The 23,092-nt window shown below is 39.7% G+C and overlaps 1 long non-coding RNA gene across 1 annotated transcript in view; it reads left to right on the top strand.

Annotated features, from left to right (window-relative positions):
* LOC145434638 (uncharacterized) overlaps positions 1 to 19,150 on the top strand; it is a 183,819-nt gene extending 164,669 nt beyond the window's left edge. Inside the window, exon 2 of the long non-coding RNA XR_013913508.1 lies at positions 18,563 to 19,150. This is a non-coding gene — a long non-coding RNA (uncharacterized LOC145434638). The remainder of the gene's footprint in view (positions 1 to 18,562) is intronic.
* The last annotated feature ends 3,942 nt before the right edge of the window (positions 19,151 to 23,092 follow it).

Below are 23,092 nucleotides of genomic sequence, written 5' to 3'. Positions count from 1 at the left end.
AACTTCTGTTGCTTTGTAACAATTTCAACGAGGAACCACTTCCACCGGAAAGGTGTTTTGTTAATAGTGAAACACCGGTTTATATACTTGCGCCAGATATTGTATCGAAAACAAGCTATACATTAACCAACACCCCAATCGGGTTTTCAATACGGATTTCAAATCAATATGGCTCCCGTACGCATGATATAATTTTCACAATAATTATCTATGCATTGGCTGATAAAACACAATTCGCTGACTTCCTACATGTGATGTGTTTTGTCCTCCCTATTGTTCAATTGTTGGCTGAGCTCCCAGCGGAGAAATATTGACGAACAGGCAGCTGAATATTCCGAGCAAACTTTCAAGGATTTTTATGAAATTTGAAAGGTGCATATTCGATTACTGCTGAGTTTCTTTTAATGCTGCCAGCGCATCGCAGAGAGTGGTCCGGTGTTGAGGAGCAGAGATTCCCAATCAAAGACACGTTCTGGTGACGCGAAAATTGTAGCACATGAAAAATGTTCGCAGTGCAGAACCTAACTACTAGGGATGGTGTGAACGTGAGGTTCACGTTCGCGTTCTGTGTGTGAACCTCGGAAATTTAGAGGTTCATGTTCACCCAACGAGCCTTGGTAGTTTCTGCACTGTGAACCTTTTTCGCATATTACGATTTCCACGTCATTATGACATCTTTGGTTGAAATTAATTGCAATACAAAACTCTATGCATGGCGCTGGCAGCATCAAAACTCAACACTAAACGAGCATGCTCCTTCATAATCTCAAAAATTGTATCTGCTTAGTTACAAAAGTTTGCTCGAAATATCCACCTTACTGTTTCTGAATATTTAGTGACTCTCTGCAGTGAGCTTGACCCGCAATCACACAACATTAAGAGCGAAATACGCTACATGTCGGTAGTCAGCGAATGATGCTCATTCAACCAATGAATGAAATTGATATCGTTGTCTAATGTAAATAATCTAGCAAGCGTACCGGTTCCATCTCGATTTCATATGTTTATTGTATCATAAAAACCAAATCGGTGCGATTGGGGTGTTGGCTACTGCTGTATAACTTGTCAATGGCGTAAACACCGATTACACTCTGCTGAATATCAACGTAGCAACACTCAGACGCCGAATGCATTGACCAGTCTGGCCTATACCCTTTATGCGTAACCTTATATTCCCTTGCAAGTCCTCGTCGAAATTGCTGGTGAAGCGACGGAAGATATTGATTTTATGGTATTATTATATCATTTCATTGCTGCAGTTGATGCATTTGGCGACGTTTAGAAAGTCAGTATGTACTTCAGCATTGTAGATTATGTGGCCCGAATCGTCGCTATATATCACTTCACTTGAATGTAGGATTGTAATGAGCAATATGACGTCCCGTGACGTCATGAGGTTCACGTTCGCGTTCACACAGAACTTTTCAAAAAAGTTCGCGTTCACACGAACCTGAACCTTTTGGAGGTTCACACCATCCCTACTAACTAGCTTCGTTTGTGAACGTGAACCTCCAAATATCTGAGGTTCACACACAGAACGCGAGAGTGAACCTCACGTCTATACCATCCCTAATAATAATATACATTACATAGTGACTTGACGAGGGTTACGATTTTCCGCATTTATTTGACGACGCTTGAGACGCAATCACCTTATTATTGCTAAGACCAATCTTCCTGTCTTGATATCGGAAAGAGAAATATTCATATTACTGCAATTCATACATATTTCACAACTAACCGACATCTGATTTTCTTTCCCGGTTGTCGCGAAACATCTCAACTTCTCTACCGTCAAATCGCAGTCTCCCAAAAATAGCGTTCGACATCCCGTCATACTAGTAATATTCGCAACGTCACAGTAAATTTCTGATGTCATCGTACCATCCCATATCGACAGTTTGGAAAGCTGAATAATAATTAACCTTTGAATCGCGATGATGATATAAATCAGTGGTTCTTAACCTTTTCGAGCTTGAAGACCATCAGTACGTTTAAAAAAAAATCGGTAACTGGTAAATCTTTATAATTGAAGTTAGCCCACAATGTATTTACGGCAAGTAAATGCAACGAACAAGCAAATAATGGAACGTCATTTGAATTCAAATGCCTCTGCGATTGCATGAAGTCACTCTTGTGTATTGCAAATTTCAATTGCCCAGCTCCTTCCAAATCATGGACATAGTCGAGAAGATGTACAGCAATTGGAACAACACGATGTCAAACTATCACTTGACCGAAATCCAGCACCCTTTTGTATCAACGCAATGACACAGTGTGCTGTTAGTAATCACTGTTTATGTAATTATTACGCTGCCTTATTTTGCACACGCTGTCGTAGATATGATCAATTCTTATTTGCTGAGATGCTGTTAATTTGTACGTCTCGCTAATATTAAAGTAGTATTGGAGTCGACGATGTACAGCAGTGGGTTCAAACATACGGCCCGCCTGACGATTTCATCCAATCCGCGAAGTGATTATTGAAAAATTGCCGTATTATCCAGCACATTTCTGACAAATGTGGAGATTTTGAGTACGAAATACATTCCCTAGGTACATTTATCTGTTGCCATTCAAAATATTCGTTGATTTCGCCAGGTCTCTCCAATGGACAGTCTTAGTGATTATCAAATTTTCGCCATTCTGTACTTGCATATTCTATACGAAAGGCAGGGCTCAACTTATTTTCGCGACGACATGACTTTGTGTGGCCAACGCAGAAATTTCGGTATTTCGACATATCTTTAAGATAATGACATACGAACTATTTAGTGAAATTGCATTCCTAGAAATTGGCATCTACTGTTTCGCACTTTTGTCTATCACAGCGGTTCTCAACCTTTTATGACCTTCGGCCCCTATGGCGATGGTCATACAATCGCGCCACCTGCCCCCCCCCCCCTTGCATTTATCGTTATGTCAAAACTAGCACATCATCTAATACAGAGGTGGGCAACATTTTTGCTGATCATGGCCGCATTTCGATTATTTATGTAACCTAAGGCCGCATTCTAGGGCCTAGCCGCAGTGAGCTATATGGACGCATAATGCATATGGTAAACGGTACATATCCATTTCCAGTGAACTCCGGACCATTCTACTTTTCGCAACGGCCTATTGTACGCACCGAAATCGCGAGTGGCAATGTTATGAATAGCTACTGTGGGTGCATATTGATGCGCGGGGCAGGAAGATTGTTCAGAGCCGCGAATGAATTGTTATTTCTTGACGATTCCAATTCCAGCGCCGATTAAGAAGGGCCCTACTGCATTAAAATCGAAAACTGAAGTATTGTGTTGTCAACGTGTGTTAACATATTGTATTATTTAGCTTGTAATTCGTACGAGTGAATCGGATTGTACCATACCGATTTGGAAAATGACACACTTTATTTCGTAAAGCTAGTTGGCTTGAGTGTCAGGAATTTGTACCACAGGAATATGGTAACCCTAGCATATGACAGTGAATGCCGATCTCCCTAGCCAAACATACAAATTTCATTGGCGCGTTCCACATACCAAATGGAATGCCTCTTTCAATAGCATACAACATTGAATGCCGGTACTCCCTATTAGCTAACCATAATAATTTCATCGGCGTTTTACACAGATAGCATGAAATGAGAAGCTTTTATCTTGATCTTCAATTTTTATTCTGAAGTTAAGTTATAACCTATCCTTATTTCAATCTGTATTTTTCATGTCACTGGTCAAATTGGTAAATAAATCACAAACATAACAAAATATCCAGAACTTTGATTTCATTTATGATGAGATTAAACTCACTAGATCCACATCAGGATAGTGTATTTACAGAACAAAACAAAAAGGAATTTGAGTTTGCTTGCTGTGCCTATGCTGAGTAATTGAGATTGAGAAGAATCGTTGATACTAGCAACCAACTAATATGAATTGATTGATGCGCATTCAGACGTAAAACCATAATTATGCGGTCTTCTACACATAATTAAACTAGCGGTTGTTGGCTAGCGTCAATATGCTATTTGAATTTAAGAATTCGTTGAAATATCATTGGGGTTTTTCAATAAACCTAAAAATTTCTTACAATCTTTTCGTATTTATTATAATGGTACCATGTCAATGTGACCCCCGCCGTATAAATGCGAACTGCCGATGAAAATGATGCGTTCCATGAAGAAACCAGCTTAAAATCGCAGGCGTCTGACGAATGGGAGAACTCTGGTACGTTTGCTTCTCGTAATGAAATATACGCATGTCAACTATCAGACAGTTTGACAATAGTGTCCTATACGGCGTGGACACAGCGAAACTCAATAGTGCACTGCATTCGGGTTACTCCATACTTTCGATATGACCAAAGGCTACTTTACTGTCATATTTGACCTGCTTCCCAACCGCTAAATTCCAGGAAACGGGTATCAATGAAGAGCTATTGTTGTACTGATTATAAAAATATAAATTTTAATGTGCTCATAGACATGGAACCTCCCAAAATCTGCCTCGAAATTTGCATTGAGATCGGATTTGGCATTCTGACGCAACAATTATGTGTGGAAAAACGAAAGTGAAGGTAAGAACAAAGAGCCAGACAGCACTGTTGCATCACAATTCCAATCTCGATCTAAATGTAAATTTCGTGGCTGATTTTGGGGGTACCAGGTCCACGAGCAGAATAAATTTCATATTTTCGTAATTAGTATGGCAGCAGCTTCCAATCAATGGCCGTTTTATCGAATTTAGCGCTCGGCAAGCTGGTCAAAAATGGACGTAAAGTTCACTTTGGTGAAATGGAAGGTAAGCTGTAGCCAGAATACAGTGAGCCGTTATGATTAATATTGGTACACGGTACAAAGGTTAGATTTTATCTCGAAATCTACAGTTCGCTCTGGAATGCCCTGAAGCGCATTCCCTCTCTAAATTATTCTTGGACCTTGGTCATCTCATCCGCGTATGTGGTATGTTAACAAGCCAAGAATTGGGCCATGCGACAAGTCGGCAGTTTCGGAATGAAAAAATAGGGAATATCGGCTTGGTCTAAATGACGATCTTAGTCGATAAAAACCATGAATACCACAAACAACAACAACAAATACCAATCTACACGATGCACGTCCCGGTACATTAGTAGAACTTACCGATACATGGTTGTCTTTGCATCCATTTTTGAATTCAGAGATCTTCATTCTCGTCAATTCGCATTTAGTGAATATTACATTTTTGCATTTAACGGATTTGAGTGTAATTGGAATTTCGCGGTAACCTTCTGCTGGCATTTTGACATCACGTATTTCCAGATCTGAGAGCTGTAAAACAAAAATTTATGACAATAGCCGATTGCTTTATAGAAGTCACTTACATTAAATTGGGTATGATTTAGTTTTTTTCGAGAGAAAAAAAGGGAAACATGAGTTATCATTTTATCATATTTTGAGTCTGCATCGTGTGAACTCGAACCATTTTGAATGGATCTGTTTGAACGCGGACGTGAGCCAATGTGGTCACGTGACGTCAAATTTTCAATTCTAACCATACGTGTCGGTAAAGTATACGATAACTAAAGACGACTCGGTCACCTTGTTACAATCCTGAAGTATATGCTGATATCCGAAACGTCACTCAATGAATTCAAACAGTCACGTGTGATAATAATCCGGCAAAATCAATAACTTCTGTTGCTTTGCAACAATTTCAACGAGGTACCACTTCCACCGGACAGGTGTTTTGTTAATAGTGAAACACCGGTTTATATACTTGCGCCAGATATTGTATCGAAAACAAGCTATACATTAACCAACACCCCAATCGGGTTTTCAATACGGATTTCAAATCAATATGGCTCCCGTACGCATGATATAATTTTCACAATAATTATCTATGCATTGGCTGATAAAACACAATTCGCTGACTTCCTACATGTGATGTGTTTTGTCCTCCCTATTGTTCAATTGTTGGCTCAGCTCCCAGCGGAGAAATATTGACGAACAGGCAGCTGAATATTCCGAGCAAACTTTCAAGGATTTTTATGAAATTTGAAAGGTGCATATTCGATTACTGCTGAGTTTCTTTTAATGCTGCCAGCGCATCGCAGAGAGTGGTCCGGTGTTGAGGAGCAGAGATTCCCAATCAAAGACACGTTCTGGTGACGCGAAAATTGTAGCACATGAAAAATGTTCGCAGTGCAGAACCTAACTACTAGGGATGGTGTGAACGTGAGGTTCACGTTCGCGTTCTGTGTGTGAACCTCGGAAATTTAGAGGTTCATGTTCACCCAACGAGCCTTGGTAGTTTCTGCACTGTGAACCTTTTTCGCATATTACGATTTCCACGTCATTATGACATCTTTGGTTGAAATTAATTGCAATACAAAACTCTATGCATGGCGCTGGCAGCATCAAAACTCAACACTAAACGAGCATGCTCCTTCATAATCTCAAAAATTGTATCTGCTTAGTTACAAAAGTTTGCTCGAAATATCCACCTTACTGTTTCTGAATATTTAGTGACTCTCTGCAGTGAGCTTGACCCGCAATCACACAACATTAAGAGCGAAATACGCTACATGTCGGTAGTCAGCGAATGATGCTCATTCAACCAATGAATGAAATTGATATCGTTGTCTAATGTAAATAATCTAGCAAGCGTACCGGTTCCATCTCGATTTCATATGTTTATTGTATCATAAAAACCAAATCGGTGCGATTGGGGTGTTGGCTACTGCTGTATAACTTGTCAATGGCGTAAACACCGATTACACTCTGCTGAATATCAACGTAGCAACACTCAGACGCCGAATGCATTGACCAGTCTGGCCTATACCCTTTATGCGTAACCTTATATTCCCTTGCAAGTCCTCGTCGAAATTGCTGGTGAAGCGACGGAAGATATTGATTTTATGGTATTATTATATCATTTCATTGCTGCAGTTGATGCATTTGGCGACGTTTAGAAAGTCAGTATGTACTTCAGCATTGTAGATTATGTGGCCCGAATCGTCGCTATATATCACTTCACTTGAATGTAGGATTGTAATGAGCAATATGACGTCCCGTGACGTCATGAGGTTCACGTTCGCGTTCACACAGAACTTTTCAAAAAAGTTCGCGTTCACACGAACCTGAACCTTTTGGAGGTTCACACCATCCCTACTAACTAGCTTCGTTTGTGAACGTGAACCTCCAAATATCTGAGGTTCACACACAGAACGCGAGAGTGAACCTCACGTCTATACCATCCCTAATAATAATATACATTACATAGTGACTTGACGAGGGTTACGATTTTCCGCATTTATTTGACGACGCTTGAGACGCAATCACCTTATTATTGCTAAGACCAATCTTCCTGTCTTGATATCGGAAAGAGAAATATTCATATTACTGCAATTCATACATATTTCACAACTAACCGACATCTGATTTTCTTTCCCGGTTGTCGCGAAACATCTCAACTTCTCTACCGTCAAATCGCAGTCTCCCAAAAATAGCGTTCGACATCCCGTCATACTAGTAATATTCGCAACGTCACAGTAAATTTCTGATGTCATCGTACCATCCCATATCGACAGTTTGGAAAGCTGAATAATAATTAACCTTTGAATCGCGATGATGATATAAATCAGTGGTTCTTAACCTTTTCGAGCTTGAAGACCATCAGTACGTTTAAAAAAAAATCGGTAACTGGTAAATCTTTATAATTGAAGTTAGCCCACAATGTATTTACGGCAAGTAAATGCAACGAACAAGCAAATAATGGAACGTCATTTGAATTCAAATGCCTCTGCGATTGCATGAAGTCACTCTTGTGTATTGCAAATTTCAATTGCCCAGCTCCTTCCAAATCATGGACATAGTCGAGAAGATGTACAGCAATTGGAACAACACGATGTCAAACTATCACTTGACCGAAATCCAGCACCCTTTTGTATCAACGCAATGACACAGTGTGCTGTTAGTAATCACTGTTTATGTAATTATTACGCTGCCTTATTTTGCACACGCTGTCGTAGATATGATCAATTCTTATTTGCTGAGATGCTGTTAATTTGTACGTCTCGCTAATATTAAAGTAGTATTGGAGTCGACGATGTACAGCAGTGGGTTCAAACATACGGCCCGCCTGACGATTTCATCCAATCCGCGAAGTGATTATTGAAAAATTGCCGTATTATCCAGCACATTTCTGACAAATGTGGAGATTTTGAGTACGAAATACATTCCCTAGGTACATTTATCTGTTGCCATTCAAAATATTCGTTGATTTCGCCAGGTCTCTCCAATGGACAGTCTTAGTGATTATCAAATTTTCGCCATTCTGTACTTGCATATTCTATACGAAAGGCAGGGCTCAACTTATTTTCGCGACGACATGACTTTGTGTGGCCAACGCAGAAATTTCGGTATTTCGACATATCTTTAAGATAATGACATACGAACTATTTAGTGAAATTGCATTCCTAGAAATTGGCATCTACTGTTTCGCACTTTTGTCTATCACAGCGGTTCTCAACCTTTTATGACCTTCGGCCCCTATGGCGATGGTCATACAATCGCGCCACCTGCCCCCCCCCCCCTTGCATTTATCGTTATGTCAAAACTAGCACATCATCTAATACAGAGGTGGGCAACATTTTTGCTGATCATGGCCGCATTTCGATTATTTATGTAACCTAAGGCCGCATTCTAGGGCCTAGCCGCAGTGAGCTATATGGACGCATAATGCATATGGTAAACGGTACATATCCATTTCCAGTGAACTCCGGACCATTCTACTTTTCGCAACGGCCTATTGTACGCACCGAAATCGCGAGTGGCAATGTTATGAATAGCTACTGTGGGTGCATATTGATGCGCGGGGCAGGAAGATTGTTCAGAGCCGCGAATGAATTGTTATTTCTTGACGATTCCAATTCCAGCGCCGATTAAGAAGGGCCCTACTGCATTAAAATCGAAAACTGAAGTATTGTGTTGTCAACGTGTGTTAACATATTGTATTATTTAGCTTGTAATTCGTACAAGTGAATCGGATTGTACCATACCGATTTGGAAAATGACACACTTTATTTCGTAAAGCTAGTTGGCTTGAGTGTCAGGAATTTGTACCACAGGAATATGGTAACCCTAGCATATGACAGTGAATGCCGATCTCCCTAGCCAAACATACAAATTTCATTGGCGCGTTCCACATACCAAATGGAATGCCTCTTTCAATAGCATACAACATTGAATGCCGGTACTCCCTATTAGCTAACCATAATAATTTCATCGGCGTTTTACACAGATAGCATGAAATGAGAAGCTTTTATCTTGATCTTCAATTTTTATTCTGAAGTTAAGTTATAACCTATCCTTATTTCAATCTGTATTTTTCATGTCACTGGTCAAATTGGTAAATAAATCACAAACATAACAAAATATCCAGAACTTTGATTTCATTTATGATGAGATTAAACTCACTAGATCCACATCAGGATAGTGTATTTACAGAACAAAACAAAAAGGAATTTGAGTTTGCTTGCTGTGCCTATGCTGAGTAATTGAGATTGAGAAGAATCGTTGATACTAGCAACCAACTAATATGAATTGATTGATGCGCATTCAGACGTAAAACCATAATTATGCGGTCTTCTACACATAATTAAACTAGCGGTTGTTGGCTAGCGTCAATATGCTATTTGAATTTAAGAATTCGTTGAAATATCATTGGGGTTTTTCAATAAACCTAAAAATTTCTTACAATCTTTTCGTATTTATTATAATGGTACCATGTCAATGTGACCCCCGCCGTATAAATGCGAACTGCCGATGAAAATGATGCGTTCCATGAAGAAACCAGCTTAAAATCGCAGGCGTCTGACGAATGGGAGAACTCTGGTACGTTTGCTTCTCGTAATGAAATATACGCATGTCAACTATCAGACAGTTTGACAATAGTGTCCTATACGGCGTGGACACAGCGAAACTCAATAGCGCACTGCATTCGGGTTACTCCATACTTTCGATATGACCAAAGGCTACTTTACTGTCATATTTGACCTGCTTCCCAACCGCTAAATTCCAGGAAACGGGTATCAATGAAGAGCTATTGTTGTACTGATTATAAAAATATAAATTTTAATGTGCTCATAGACATGGAACCTCCCAAAATCTGCCTCGAAATTTGCATTGAGATCGGATTTGGCATTCTGACGCAACAATTATGTGTGGAAAAACGAAAGTGAAGGTAAGAACAAAGAGCCAGACAGCACTGTTGCATCACAATTCCAATCTCGATCTAAATGTAAATTTCGTGGCTGATTTTGGGGGTACCAGGTCCACGAGCAGAATAAATTTCATATTTTCGTAATTAGTATGGCAGCAGCTTCCAATCAATGGCCGTTTTATCGAATTTAGCGCTCGGCAAGCTGGTCAAAAATGGACGTAAAGTTCACTTTGGTGAAATGGAAGGTAAGCTGTAGCCAGAATACAGTGAGCCGTTATGATTAATATTGGTACACGGTACAAAGGTTAGATTTTATCTCGAAATCTACAGTTCGCTCTGGAATGCCCTGAAGCGCATTCCCTCTCTAAATTATTCTTGGACCTTGGTCATCTCATCCGCGTATGTGGTATGTTAACAAGCCAAGAATTGGGCCATGCGACAAGTCGGCAGTTTCGGAATGAAAAAATAGGGAATATCGGCTTGGTCTAAATGACGATCTTAGTCGATAAAAACCATGAATACCACAAACAACAACAACAAATACCAATCTACACGATGCACGTCCCGGTACATTAGTAGAACTTACCGATACATGGTTGTCTTTGCATCCATTTTTGAATTCAGAGATCTTCATTCTCGTCAATTCGCATTTAGTGAATATTACATTTTTGCATTTAACGGATTTGAGTGTAATTGGAATTTCGCGGTAACCTTCTGCTGGCATTTTGACATCACGTATTTCCAGATCTGAGAGCTGTAAAACAAAAATTTATGACAATAGCCGATTGCTTTATAGAAGTCACTTACATTAAATTGGGTATGATTTAGTTTTTTTCGAGAGAAAAAAAGGGAAACATGAGTTATCATTTTATTATTTTCATGTGAACTCGAACCATTTTGAATGGATCTGTTTGAACGCGGACGTGAGCCAATGTGGTCACGTGACGTCAAATTTTCAATTCTAACCATACGTGTCGGTAAAGTATACGATAACTAAAGACGACTCGGTCACCTTGTTACAATCCTGAAGTATATGCTGATATCCGAAACGTCACTCAATGAATTCAAACAGTCACGTGTGATAATAATCCGGCAAAATCAATAACTTCTGTTGCTTTGCAACAATTTCAACGAGGTACCACTTCCACCGGACAGGTGTTTTGTTAATAGTGAAACACCGGTTTATATACTTGCGCCAGATATTGTATCGAAAACAAGCTATACATTAACCAACACCCCAATCGGGTTTTCAATACGGATTTCAAATCAATATGGCTCCCGTACGCATGATATAATTTTCACAATAATTATCTATGCATTGGCTGATAAAACACAATTCGCTGACTTCCTACATGTGATGTGTTTTGTCCTCCCTATTGTTCAATTGTTGGCTCAGCTCCCAGCGGAGAAATATTGACGAACAGGCAGCTGAATATTCCGAGCAAACTTTCAAGGATTTTTATGAAATTTGAAAGGTGCATATTCGATTACTGCTGAGTTTCTTTTAATGCTGCCAGCGCATCGCAGAGAGTGGTCCGGTGTTGAGGAGCAGAGATTCCCAATCAAAGACACGTTCTGGTGACGCGAAAATTGTAGCACATGAAAAATGTTCGCAGTGCAGAACCTAACTACTAGGGATGGTGTGAACGTGAGGTTCACGTTCGCGTTCTGTGTGTGAACCTCGGAAATTTAGAGGTTCATGTTCACCCAACGAGCCTTGGTAGTTTCTGCACTGTGAACCTTTTTCGCATATTACGATTTCCACGTCATGATGACATCTTTGGTTGAAATTAATTGCAATACAAAACTCTATGCATGGCGCTGGCAGCATCAAAAATCAACACTAAACGAGCATGCTCCTTCATAATCTCAAAAATTGTATCTGCTTAGTTACAAAAGTTTGCTCGAAATATCCACCTTACTGTTTCTGAATATTTAGTGACTCTCTGCAGTGAGCTTGACCCGCAATCACACAACATTAAGAGCGAAATACGCTACATGTCGGTAGTCAGCGAATGATGCTTATTCAACCAATGAATGAAATTGATATCGTTGTCTAATGTAAATAATCTAGCAAGCGTACGGGTTCCATCTCGATTTCATATGTTTATTGTATCATAAAAACCAAATCGGTGCGATTGGGGTGTTGGCTACTGCTGTATAACTTGTCAATGGCGTAAACACCGATTACACTCTGCTGAATATCAACGTAGCAACACTCAGACGCCGAATGCATTGACCAGTCTGGCCTATACCCTTTATGCGTAACCTTATATTCCCTTGCAAGTCCTCGTCGAAATTGCTGGTGAAGCGACGGAAGATATTGATTTTATGGTATTATTATATCATTTCATTGCTGCAGTTGATGCATTTGGCGACGTTTAGAAAGTCAGTATGTACTTCAGCATTGTGGATTATGTGGCCCGAATCGTCGCTATATATCACTTCACTTGAATGTAGGATTGTAATGAGCAATATGACGTCCCGTGACGTCATGAGGTTCACGTTCGCGTTCACACAGAACTTTTCAAAAAAGTTCGCGTTCACACGAACCTGAACCTTTTGGAGGTTCACACCATCCCTACTAACTAGCTTCGTTTGTGAACGTGAACCTCCAAATATCTGAGGTTCACACACAAAACGCGAGAGTGAACCTCACGTCTATACCATCCCTAATAATAATATACATTACATAGTGACTTGACGAGGGTTACGATTTTCCGCATTTATTTGACGACGCTTGAGACGCAATCACCTTATTATTGCTAAGACCAATCTTCCTGTCTTGATATCGGAAAGAGAAATATTCATATTACTGCAATTCATACATATTTCACAACTAACCGACATCTGATTTTCTTTCCCGGTTGTCGCGAAACATCTCAACTTCTCTACCGTCAAATCGCAGTCTCCCAAAAATAGCGTTCGACATCCCGTCATACTAGTAATATTCGCAACGTCACAGTAAATTTCTGATGTCATCGTACCATCCCATATCGACAGTTTGGAAAGCTGAATAATAATTAACCTTTGAATCGCGATGATGATATAAATCAGTGGTTCTTAACCTTTTCGAGCTTGAAGACCATCAGTACGTTTAAAAAAAATCGGTAACTGGTAAATCTTTATAATTGAAGTTAGCCCACAATGTATTTACGGCAAGTAACTGCAACGAACAAGCAAATAATGGAACGTCATTTGAATTCAAATGCCTCTGCGATTGCATGAAGTCACTCTTGTGTATTGCAAATTTCAATTGCCCAGCTCCTTCCAAATCATGGACATAGTCGAGAAGATGTACAGCAATTGGAACAACACGATGTCAAACTATCACTTGACCGAAATCCAGCACCCTTTTGTATCAACGCAATGACACAGTGTGCTGTTAGTAATCACTGTTTATGTAATTATTACGCTGCCTTATTTTGCACACGCTGTCGTAGATATGATCAATTCTTATTTGCTGAGATGCTGTTAATTTGTACGTCTCGCTAATATTAAAGTAGTATTGGAGTCGACGATGTACAGCAGTGGGTTCAAACATACGGCCCGCCTGACGATTTCATCCAATCCGCGAAGTGATTATTGAAAAATTGCCGTATTATCCAGCACATTTCTGACAAATGTGGAGATTTTGAGTACGAAATACATTCCCTAGGAACATTTATCTGTTGCCATTCAAAATATTCGTTGATTTCGCCAGGTCTCTCCAATGGACAGTCTTAGTGATTATCAAATTTTCGCCATTCTGTACTTGCATATTCTATACGAAAGGCAGGGCTCAACTTATTTTCGCGACGACATGACTTTGTGTGGCCAACGCAGGAATTTCGGTATTTCGACATATTTTTAAGATAATGACAAACGAACTATTTAGTGAAATTGCATTCCTAGAAATTGGCATCTACTGTTTCGCACTTTTGTCTATCACAGCGGTTCTCAACCTTTTATGACCTTCGGCCCCTATGGCGATGGTCATACAATCGCGCCACCTGCCCCCCCCCCCTTGCATTTATCGTTATGTCAAAACTAGCACATCATCTAATACAGAGGTGGGCAACATTTTTGCTGATCATGGCCGCATTTCGATTGTATATGTAACCTAAGGCCGCATTGTAGGGCCTAGCCGCAGTGAGCTATATGGACGCATAATGCATATGGTAAACGGTACATATCCATTTCCAGTGAACTCCGGACCATTCTACTTTTCGCAACGGCCCATTGTACGCACCGAAATCGCGAGTGGCAATGTTATGAATAGCTACTGTGGGTGCATATTGATGCGCGGGGCAGGAAGATTGTTCAGAGCCGCGAATGAATTGTTATTTCTTGACGATTCCAATTCCAGCGCCGATTAAGAAGGGCCTTACTGCATTAAAATCGAAAACTGAAGTATTGTGTTGTCAACGTGTGTTAACATATTGTATTATTTAGCTTGTAATTCGTACAAGTGAGTCGGATTGTACCATACCGATTTGGAAAATGACACACTTTATTTCGTAAAGCTAGTTGGCTTGAGTGTCAGGAATTTGTACCACAGGAATATGGTAACCCTAGCATATGACAGTGAATGCCGATCTCCCTAGCCAAACATACAAATTTCATTGGCGCGTTCCACATACCAAATGGAATGCCTCTTTCAATAGCATACAACATTGAATGCCGGTACTCCCTATTAGCTAACCATAATAATTTCATCGGCGTTTTACACAGATAGCATGAAATGAGAAGCTTTTATCTTGATCTTCAATTTTTATTATGAAGTTAAGTTATAACCTATCCTTATTTCAATCTGTATTTTTCATGTCACTGGTCAAATTGGTAAATAAATCACAAACATAACAAAATATCCAGAACTTTGATTTCATTTATGATGAGATTAAACTCACTAGATCCACATCAGGATAGTGTATTTACAGAACAAAACAAAAAGGAATTTGAGTTTGCTTGCTGTGCCTATGCTGAGTAATTGAGATTGAGAAGAATCGTTGATACTAGCAACCAACTAATATGGATTGATTGATGCGCATTCAGACGTAAAACCATAATTATGCGGTCTTCTACACATAATTAAACTAGCGGTTGTTGGCTAGCGTCAATATGCTATTTGAATTTAAGAATTCGTTGAAATATCATTGGGGTTTTTCAATAAACCTAAAAATTTCTTACAATTTTTTCGTATTTATTATAATGGTACCATGTCAATGTGACCCCCGCCGTATAAATGCGAACTGCCGATGAAAATGATGCGTTCCATGAAGAAACCAGCTTAAAATCGCAGGCGTCTGACGAATGGGAGAACTCTGGTACGTTTGCTTCTCGTAATGAAATATACGCATGTCAACTATCAGACAGTTTGACAATAGTGTCCTATACGGCGTGGACACAGCGAAACTCAATAGCTCACTGCATTCGGGTTACTCCATACTTTCGATATGACCAAAGGCTACTTTACTGTCATATTTGACCTGCTTCCCAACCGCTAAATTCCAGGAAACGGGTATCAATGAAGAGCTATTGTTGTACTGATTATAAAAATATAAATTTTAATGTGCTCATAGACATGGAACCTCCCAAAATCTGCCTCGAAATTTGCATTGAGATCGGATTTGGCATTCTGACGCAACAATTATGTGTGGAAAAACGAAAGTGAAGGTAAGAACAAAGAGCCAGACAGCACTGTTGCATCACAATTCCAATCTCGATCTAAATGTAAATTTCGTGGCTGATTTTGGGGGTACCAGGTCCACGAGCAGAATAAATTTCATATTTTCGTAATTAGTATGGCAGCAGCTTCCAATCAATGGCCGTTTTATCGAATTTAGCGCTCGGCAAGCTGGTCAAAAATGGACGTAAAGTTCACTTTGGTGAAATGGAAGGTAAGCTGTAGCCAGAATACAGTGAGCCGTTATGATTAATATTGGTACACGGTACAAAGGTTAGATTTTATCTCGAAATCTACAGTTCGCTCTGGAATGCCCTGAAGCGCATTCCCTCTCTAGATTATTCTTGGACCTTGGTCATCTCATCCGCGTATGTGGTATGTTAACAAGCCAAGAATTGGGCCATGCGACAAGTCGGCAGTTTCGGAATGAAAAAATAGGGAATATCGGCTTGGTCTAAATGACGATCTTAGTCGATAAAAACCATGAATACCACAAACAACAACAACAAATACCAATCTACACGATGCACGTCCCGGTACATTAGTAGAACTTACCGATACATGGTTGTCTTTGCATCCATTTTTGAATTCAGAGATCTTCATTCTCGTCAATTCGCATTTAGTGAATATTACATTTTTGCATTTAACGGATTTGAGTGTAATTGGAATTTCGCGGTAACTTTCTGCTGGCATTTTGACATCACGTATTTCCAGATCTGAGAGCTGTAAAACAAAAATTTATGACAATAGCCGATTGCTTTATAGAAGTCACTTACATTAAATTGGGTATGATTTAGTTTTTTTCGAGAGAAAAAAAGGGAAACATGAGTTATCATTTTATCATATTTTGAGTCTGCATCGTGTGAACTCGAACCATTTTGAATGGATCTGTTTGAACGCGGACGTGAGCCAATGTGGTCACGTGACGTCAAATTTTCAATTCTAACCATACGTGTCGGTAAAGTATACGATAACTAAAGACGACTCGGTCACCTTGTTACAATCCTGAAGTATATGCTGATATCCGAAACGTCACTCAATGAATTCAAACAGTCACATGTGATAATAATCCGGCAAAATCAATAACTTCTGTTGCTTTGCAACAATTTCAACGAGGTACCACTTCCACCGGACAGGTGTTTTGTTAATAGTGAAACACCGGTTTATATACTTGCGCCAGATATTGTATCGAAAACAAGCTATACATTAACCAACACCCCAATCGGGTTTTCAATACGGATTTCAAATCAATATGGCTCCCGTACGCATGATATAATTTTCACAATAATTATCTATGCATTGGCTGATAAAACACAATTCGCTGACTTCCTACATGTGATGTGTTTTGTCCTCCCTATTGTTCAATTGTTGGCTGAGCTCCCAGCGGAGAAATATTGACGAACAGGCAGCTGAATATTCCGAGCAAACTTTCAAGGATTTTTATGAAATTTGAAAGGTGCATATTCGATTACTGCTGAGTTTCTTTTAATGCTGCCAGCGCATCGCAGAGAGTGGTCCGGTGTTGAGGAGCAGAGATTCCCAATCAAAGACATGTTCTGGTGACGCGAAAATTGTAGCACATGAAAAATGTTCGCAGTGCAGAACCTAACTACTAGGGATGGTGTGAACGTGAGGTTCACGTTCGCGTTCTGTGTGTGAACCTCGGAAATTTAGAGGTTCATGTTCACCCAACGAGCCTTGGTAGTTTCTGCACTGTGAACCTTTTTCGCATATTACGATTTCCACGTCATGATGACATCTTTGGTTGAAATTAATTGCAATACAAAACTCTATGCATGGCGCTGGCAGCATCAAAAATCAACACTAAACGAGCATGCTCCTTCATAATCTCAAAAATTGTATCTGCTTAGTTACAAAAGTTTGCTCGAAATATCCACCTTACTGTTTCTGAATATTTAGTGACTCTCTGCAGTGAGCTTGACCCGCAATCACACAACATTAAGAGCGAAATACGCTACATGTCGGTAGTCAGCGAATGATGCTTATTCAACCAATGAATGAAATTGATATCGTTGTCTAATGTAAATAATCTTGCAAGCGTACGGGTTCCATCTCGATTTCATATGTTTATTGTATCATAAAAACCAAATCGGTGCGATTGGGGTGTTGGCTACTGCTGTATAACTTGTCAATGGCGTAAACACCGATTACACTCTGCTGAATATCAACGTAGCAACCAGGGCTGTGGAGTCGGAGTCGGAGTCGGTGGAGTCGTAGTCGGAGTCGGGGTAATTTTCGCTTGATGGAGTCGGCGTCGGAGTCGGAGTCGTGAAAACTATAATAGCGGGAGTCGGAGTCGGAGTCGGAGTCGGTGGGAAAATACTGACTGGAGTCGGAGTCGGAGTTTGTGAGAATGACTATGATTTCGACTCCGACTCCGACTCCAACTTCTCTATCATGAAAACATTTGCTTTCAAAGAATTTTCAATATAATTTTTATGTACCACCAATCACTGTTATTATTAACCATACAAATCAGGTGCGGCCAGCCCGTGGCACGCAGGCCAAATTTGGCAGACGAGAAGGTTAGGTGTGGCCTGCGAGGTAATTCTCGAAATTAATTATGACACCAGGTACAATTGCAAGGCCAACTAAAATTTGGTTAGCATGACCGCGAAATTTGATGATGACTAAAACAACAGCTCTGACAGCAGTCAGCCACATTTATCCCAGATCTTCGTATATGACCATGAAGTAGAATATTTCATAGCAGATTTATTTGACTTGAAATTTTTCTCGGTACTTCGCATGATTCATTGTCACTAGATTTCTTGCATTCAGTATTTGAGCCCCCTTTTGAAAATTATAAATACATATTCTTCACAGAATTGAGTCTAACTATATTCGCAATTAGGAGATACGGCTTCGCTTGTGCACTCGCAGCGAGATCGTCGACAAAACATTTGCACAAAATGATAGAGGCATGTTCACTGATACCGTCGATTTTGCTATGTCTTAACGTTGAATAATCCTGTCCTTGCAAAATGAGCCCAGTGGTATACAGATGTGACCCCCAATGTATGTTAGCGACATATTTATTGATATAGCTAGCTATAGCCTAATTCAGTCGTTATCTTCCAAAAAAATTTCGCGCTTCGCGCGACCAGGGCCTCATTGCGCACTGCACAGTTGGATGTCATAATGTTATCAATTTTAGAGCGTAGTAATATAAGTCTTGTTTGCAATGTTTCATAATTCGGTTCGCTCCTATCGACGACTGAAAAAAGGTTACCAACATTCCCGTTGCCCGCGCAATGGTTCGTAAATCTCAGGTGTCCCTTTCGCCGAAAAAGTTGCCCACACCTGATATAGATAAAAGACATTACTTGCAAATTACAACTCAGTTGCAGAGGGGAAGAAAACCGCAAGATGCGTTTTCGCGATGCAGTCAAAATTGATGCAATTTTTGGAATTATACCATGATACTGTGACAGAGAAAATGCATCGGCTGGTTTTGTAAATTTGTAAAAATATGTAAATATGACCAAACGATGCTTCTCATTTGACAAAATTGAAAATATTTGTAGTGTAGCTTAGCTGTTTGGGTCGAACAAATGATTAAGAAAGACTGCAAGTCCCAATCCTTGAATACTTGATTAAGTACATGTAGACTAGACATAGGCTATGGTCTTTGACTACTTAACTAAATTCCATTTATGACCGATGTCTATTACTAGTAGTAAGAGTGTTTGTGCTTGTAATCAGGATAGTGTGTAATGACAAAATTAGTAAGTTCAATTTCCTTATTAGTTGCTAGGTCATACACAAGAGCTACACTTGGATTTTTTATCTACATTTTTATTATACAGGATTGGATATCTGCCATATTTGAATGATTCATACATTTCAGGATGTTAGAGAGTCCATGTTATAAAAACTTGAATGAGGAAGGATATTTAGCAAATCTTTATTTCATGTTAATTGCATAGTGGATAATTCGAGCTGTGCCACAATGAAACAATTCAGCATGCCACAGTTAATCATATGTTTACATATGTTTAATGGTTGTATGATAGTCATTCAACCGACAATGTAGCATATAATTTTCGAGGTAAATTGGTAATAATGCTGGAGTCGGAGTCGGAGTCGGGAGTCGGAGTCGGAGTCGGAGTCGGAGTCGGTATTTTGAAAATGTGTGGAGTCGGAGTCGGAGCCGGAGTCGGTGGTAAAATTTACCGACTCCACAGCCCTGGTAGCAACACTCAGACGCCGAATGCATTGACCAGTCTGGCCTATACCCTTTATGCGTAACCTTATATTCCCTTGCAAGTCCTCGTCGAAATTGCTGGTGAAGCGACGGAAGATATTGATTTTATGGTATTATTATATCATTTCATTGCTGCAGTTGATGCATTTGGCGACGTTTAGAAAGTCAGTATGTACTTCAGCATTGTGGATTATGTGGCCCGAATCGTCGCTATATATCACTTCACTTGAATGTAGGATTGTAATGAGCAATATGACGTCCCGTGACGTCATGAGGTTCACGTTCGCGTTCACACAGAACTTTTCAAAAAAGTTCGCGTTCACACGAACCTGAACCTTTTGGAGGTTCACACCATCCCTACTAACTAGCTTCGTTTGTGAACGTGAACCTCCAAATATCTGAGGTTCACACACAGAACGCGAGAGTGAACCTCACGTCTATACCATCCCTAATAATAATATACATTACATAGTGACTTGACGAGGGTTACGATTTTCCGCATTTATTTGACGACGCTTGAGACGCAATCACCTTATTATTGCTAAGACCAATCTTCCTGTCTTGATATCGGAAAGAGAAATATTCATATTACTGCAATTCATACATATTTCACAACTAACCGACATCTGATTTTCTTTCCCGGTTGTCGCGAAACATCTCAACTTCTCTACCGTCAAATCGCAGTCTCCCAAAAATAGCGTTCGACATCCCGTCATACTAGTAATATTCGCAACGTCACAGTAAATTTCTGATGTCATCGTACCATCCCATATCGACAGTTTGGAAAGCTGAATAATAATTAACCTTTGAATCGCGATGATGATATAAATCAGTGGTTCTTAACCTTTTCGAGCTTGAAGACCATCAGTACGTTTAAAAAAAAATCGGTAACTGGTAAATCTTTATAATTGAAGTTAGCCCACAATGTATTTACGGCAAGTAAATGCAACGAACAAGCAAACAATGGAACGTCATTTGAATTCAAATGCCTCTGCGATTGCATGAAGTCACTCTTGTGTATTGCAAATTTCAATTGCCCAGCTCCTTCCAAATCATGGACATAGTCGAGAAGATGTACAGCAATTGGAACAACACGATGTCAAACTATCACTTGACCGAAATCCAGCACCCTTTTGTATCAACGCAATGACACAGTGTGCTGTTAGTAATCACTGTTTATGTAATTATTACGCTGCCTTATTTTGCACACGCTGTCGTAGATATGATCAATTCTTATTTGCTGAGATGCTGTTAATTTGTACGTCTCGCTAATATTAAAGTAGTATTGGAGTCGACGATGTACAGCAGTGGGTTCAAACATACGGCCCGCCTGACGATTTCATCCAATCCGCGAAGTGATTATTGAAAAATTGCCGTATTATCCAGCACATTTCTGACAAATGTGGAGATTTTGAGTACGAAATACATTCCCTAGGTACATTTATCTGTTGCCATTCAAAATATTCGTTGATTTCGCCAGGTCTCTCCAATGGACAGTCTTAGTGATTATCAAATTTTCGCCATTCTGTACTTGCATATTCTATACGAAAGGCAGGGCTCAACTTATTTTCGCGACGACATGACTTTGTGTGGCCAACGCAGGAATTTCGGTATTTCGACATATTTTTAAGATAATGACAAACGAACTATTTAGTGAAATTGCATTCCTAGAAATTGGCATCTACTGTTTCGCACTTTTGTCTATCACAGCGGTTCTCAACCTTTTATGACCTTCGGCCCCTATGGCGATGGTCATACAATCGCGCCACCTGCCCCCCCCCCCCCCTTGCATTTATCGTTATGTCAAAACTAGCACATCATCTAATACAGAGGTGGGCAACATTTTTGCTGATCATGGCCGCATTTCGATTGTATATGTAACCTAAGGCCGCATTGTAGGGCCTAGCCGCAGTGAGCTATATGGACGCATAATGCATATGGTAAACGGTACATATCCATTTCCAGTGAACTCCGGACCATTCTACTTTTCGCAACGGCCTATTGTACGCACCGAAATCGCGAGTGGCAATGTTATGAATAGCTACTGTGGGTGCATATTGATGCGCGGGGCAGGAAGATTGTTCAGAGCCGCGAATGAATTGTTATTTCTTGACGATTCCAATTCCAGCGCCGATTAAGAAGGGCCTTACTGCATTAAAATCGAAAACTGAAGTATTGTGTTGTCAACGTGTGTTAACATATTGTATTATTTAGCTTGTAATTCGTACAAGTGAGTCGGATTGTACCATACCGATTTGGAAAATGACACACTTTATTTCGTAAAGCTAGTTGGCTTGAGTGTCAGGAATTTGTACCACAGGAATATGGTAACCCTAGCATATGACAGTGAATGCCGATCTCCCTAGCCAAACATACAAATTTCATTGGCGCGTTCCACATACCAAATGGAATGCCTCTTTCAATAGCATACAACATTGAATGCCGGTACTCCCTATTAGGTAACCATAATAATTTCATCGGCGTTTTACACAGATAGCATGAAATGAGAAGATTTTATCTTGATCTTCAATTTTTATTATGAAGTTAAGTTATAACCTATCCTTATTTCAATCTGTATTTTTCATGTCACTGGTCAAATTGGTAAATAAATTTCAAACATAACAAAATATATAGAACTTTGATTTCATTTATGATGAGATTAAACTCACTAGATCCACATCAGGATAGTGTATTTACAGAACAAAACAAAAAGGAATTTGAGTTTGCTTGCTGTGCCTATGCTGAGTAATTGAGATTGAGAAGAATCGTTGATACTAGCAACCAACTAATATGAATTGATTGATGCGCATTCAGACGTAAAACCATAATTATGCGGTCTTCTACACATAATTAAACTAGCGGTTGTTGGCTAGCGTCAATATGCTATTTGAATTTAAGAATTCGTTGAAATATCATTGGGGTTTTTCAATAAACCTAAAAATTTCTTACAATCTTTTCGTATTTATTATAATGGTACCATGTCAATGTGACCCCCGCCGTATAAATGCGAACTGCCGA

This window comes from Botryllus schlosseri, chromosome 1 (assembly GCF_051294905.1).
Source record: "Botryllus schlosseri isolate E-star chromosome 1, Bs_hap1, whole genome shotgun sequence".
Taxonomy (NCBI): domain Eukaryota; kingdom Metazoa; phylum Chordata; class Ascidiacea; order Stolidobranchia; family Styelidae; genus Botryllus; species Botryllus schlosseri.
The sequence above is the reverse complement of the archived record's forward strand: the minus strand, read 5'-3'. Positions and strand labels throughout refer to the sequence as shown.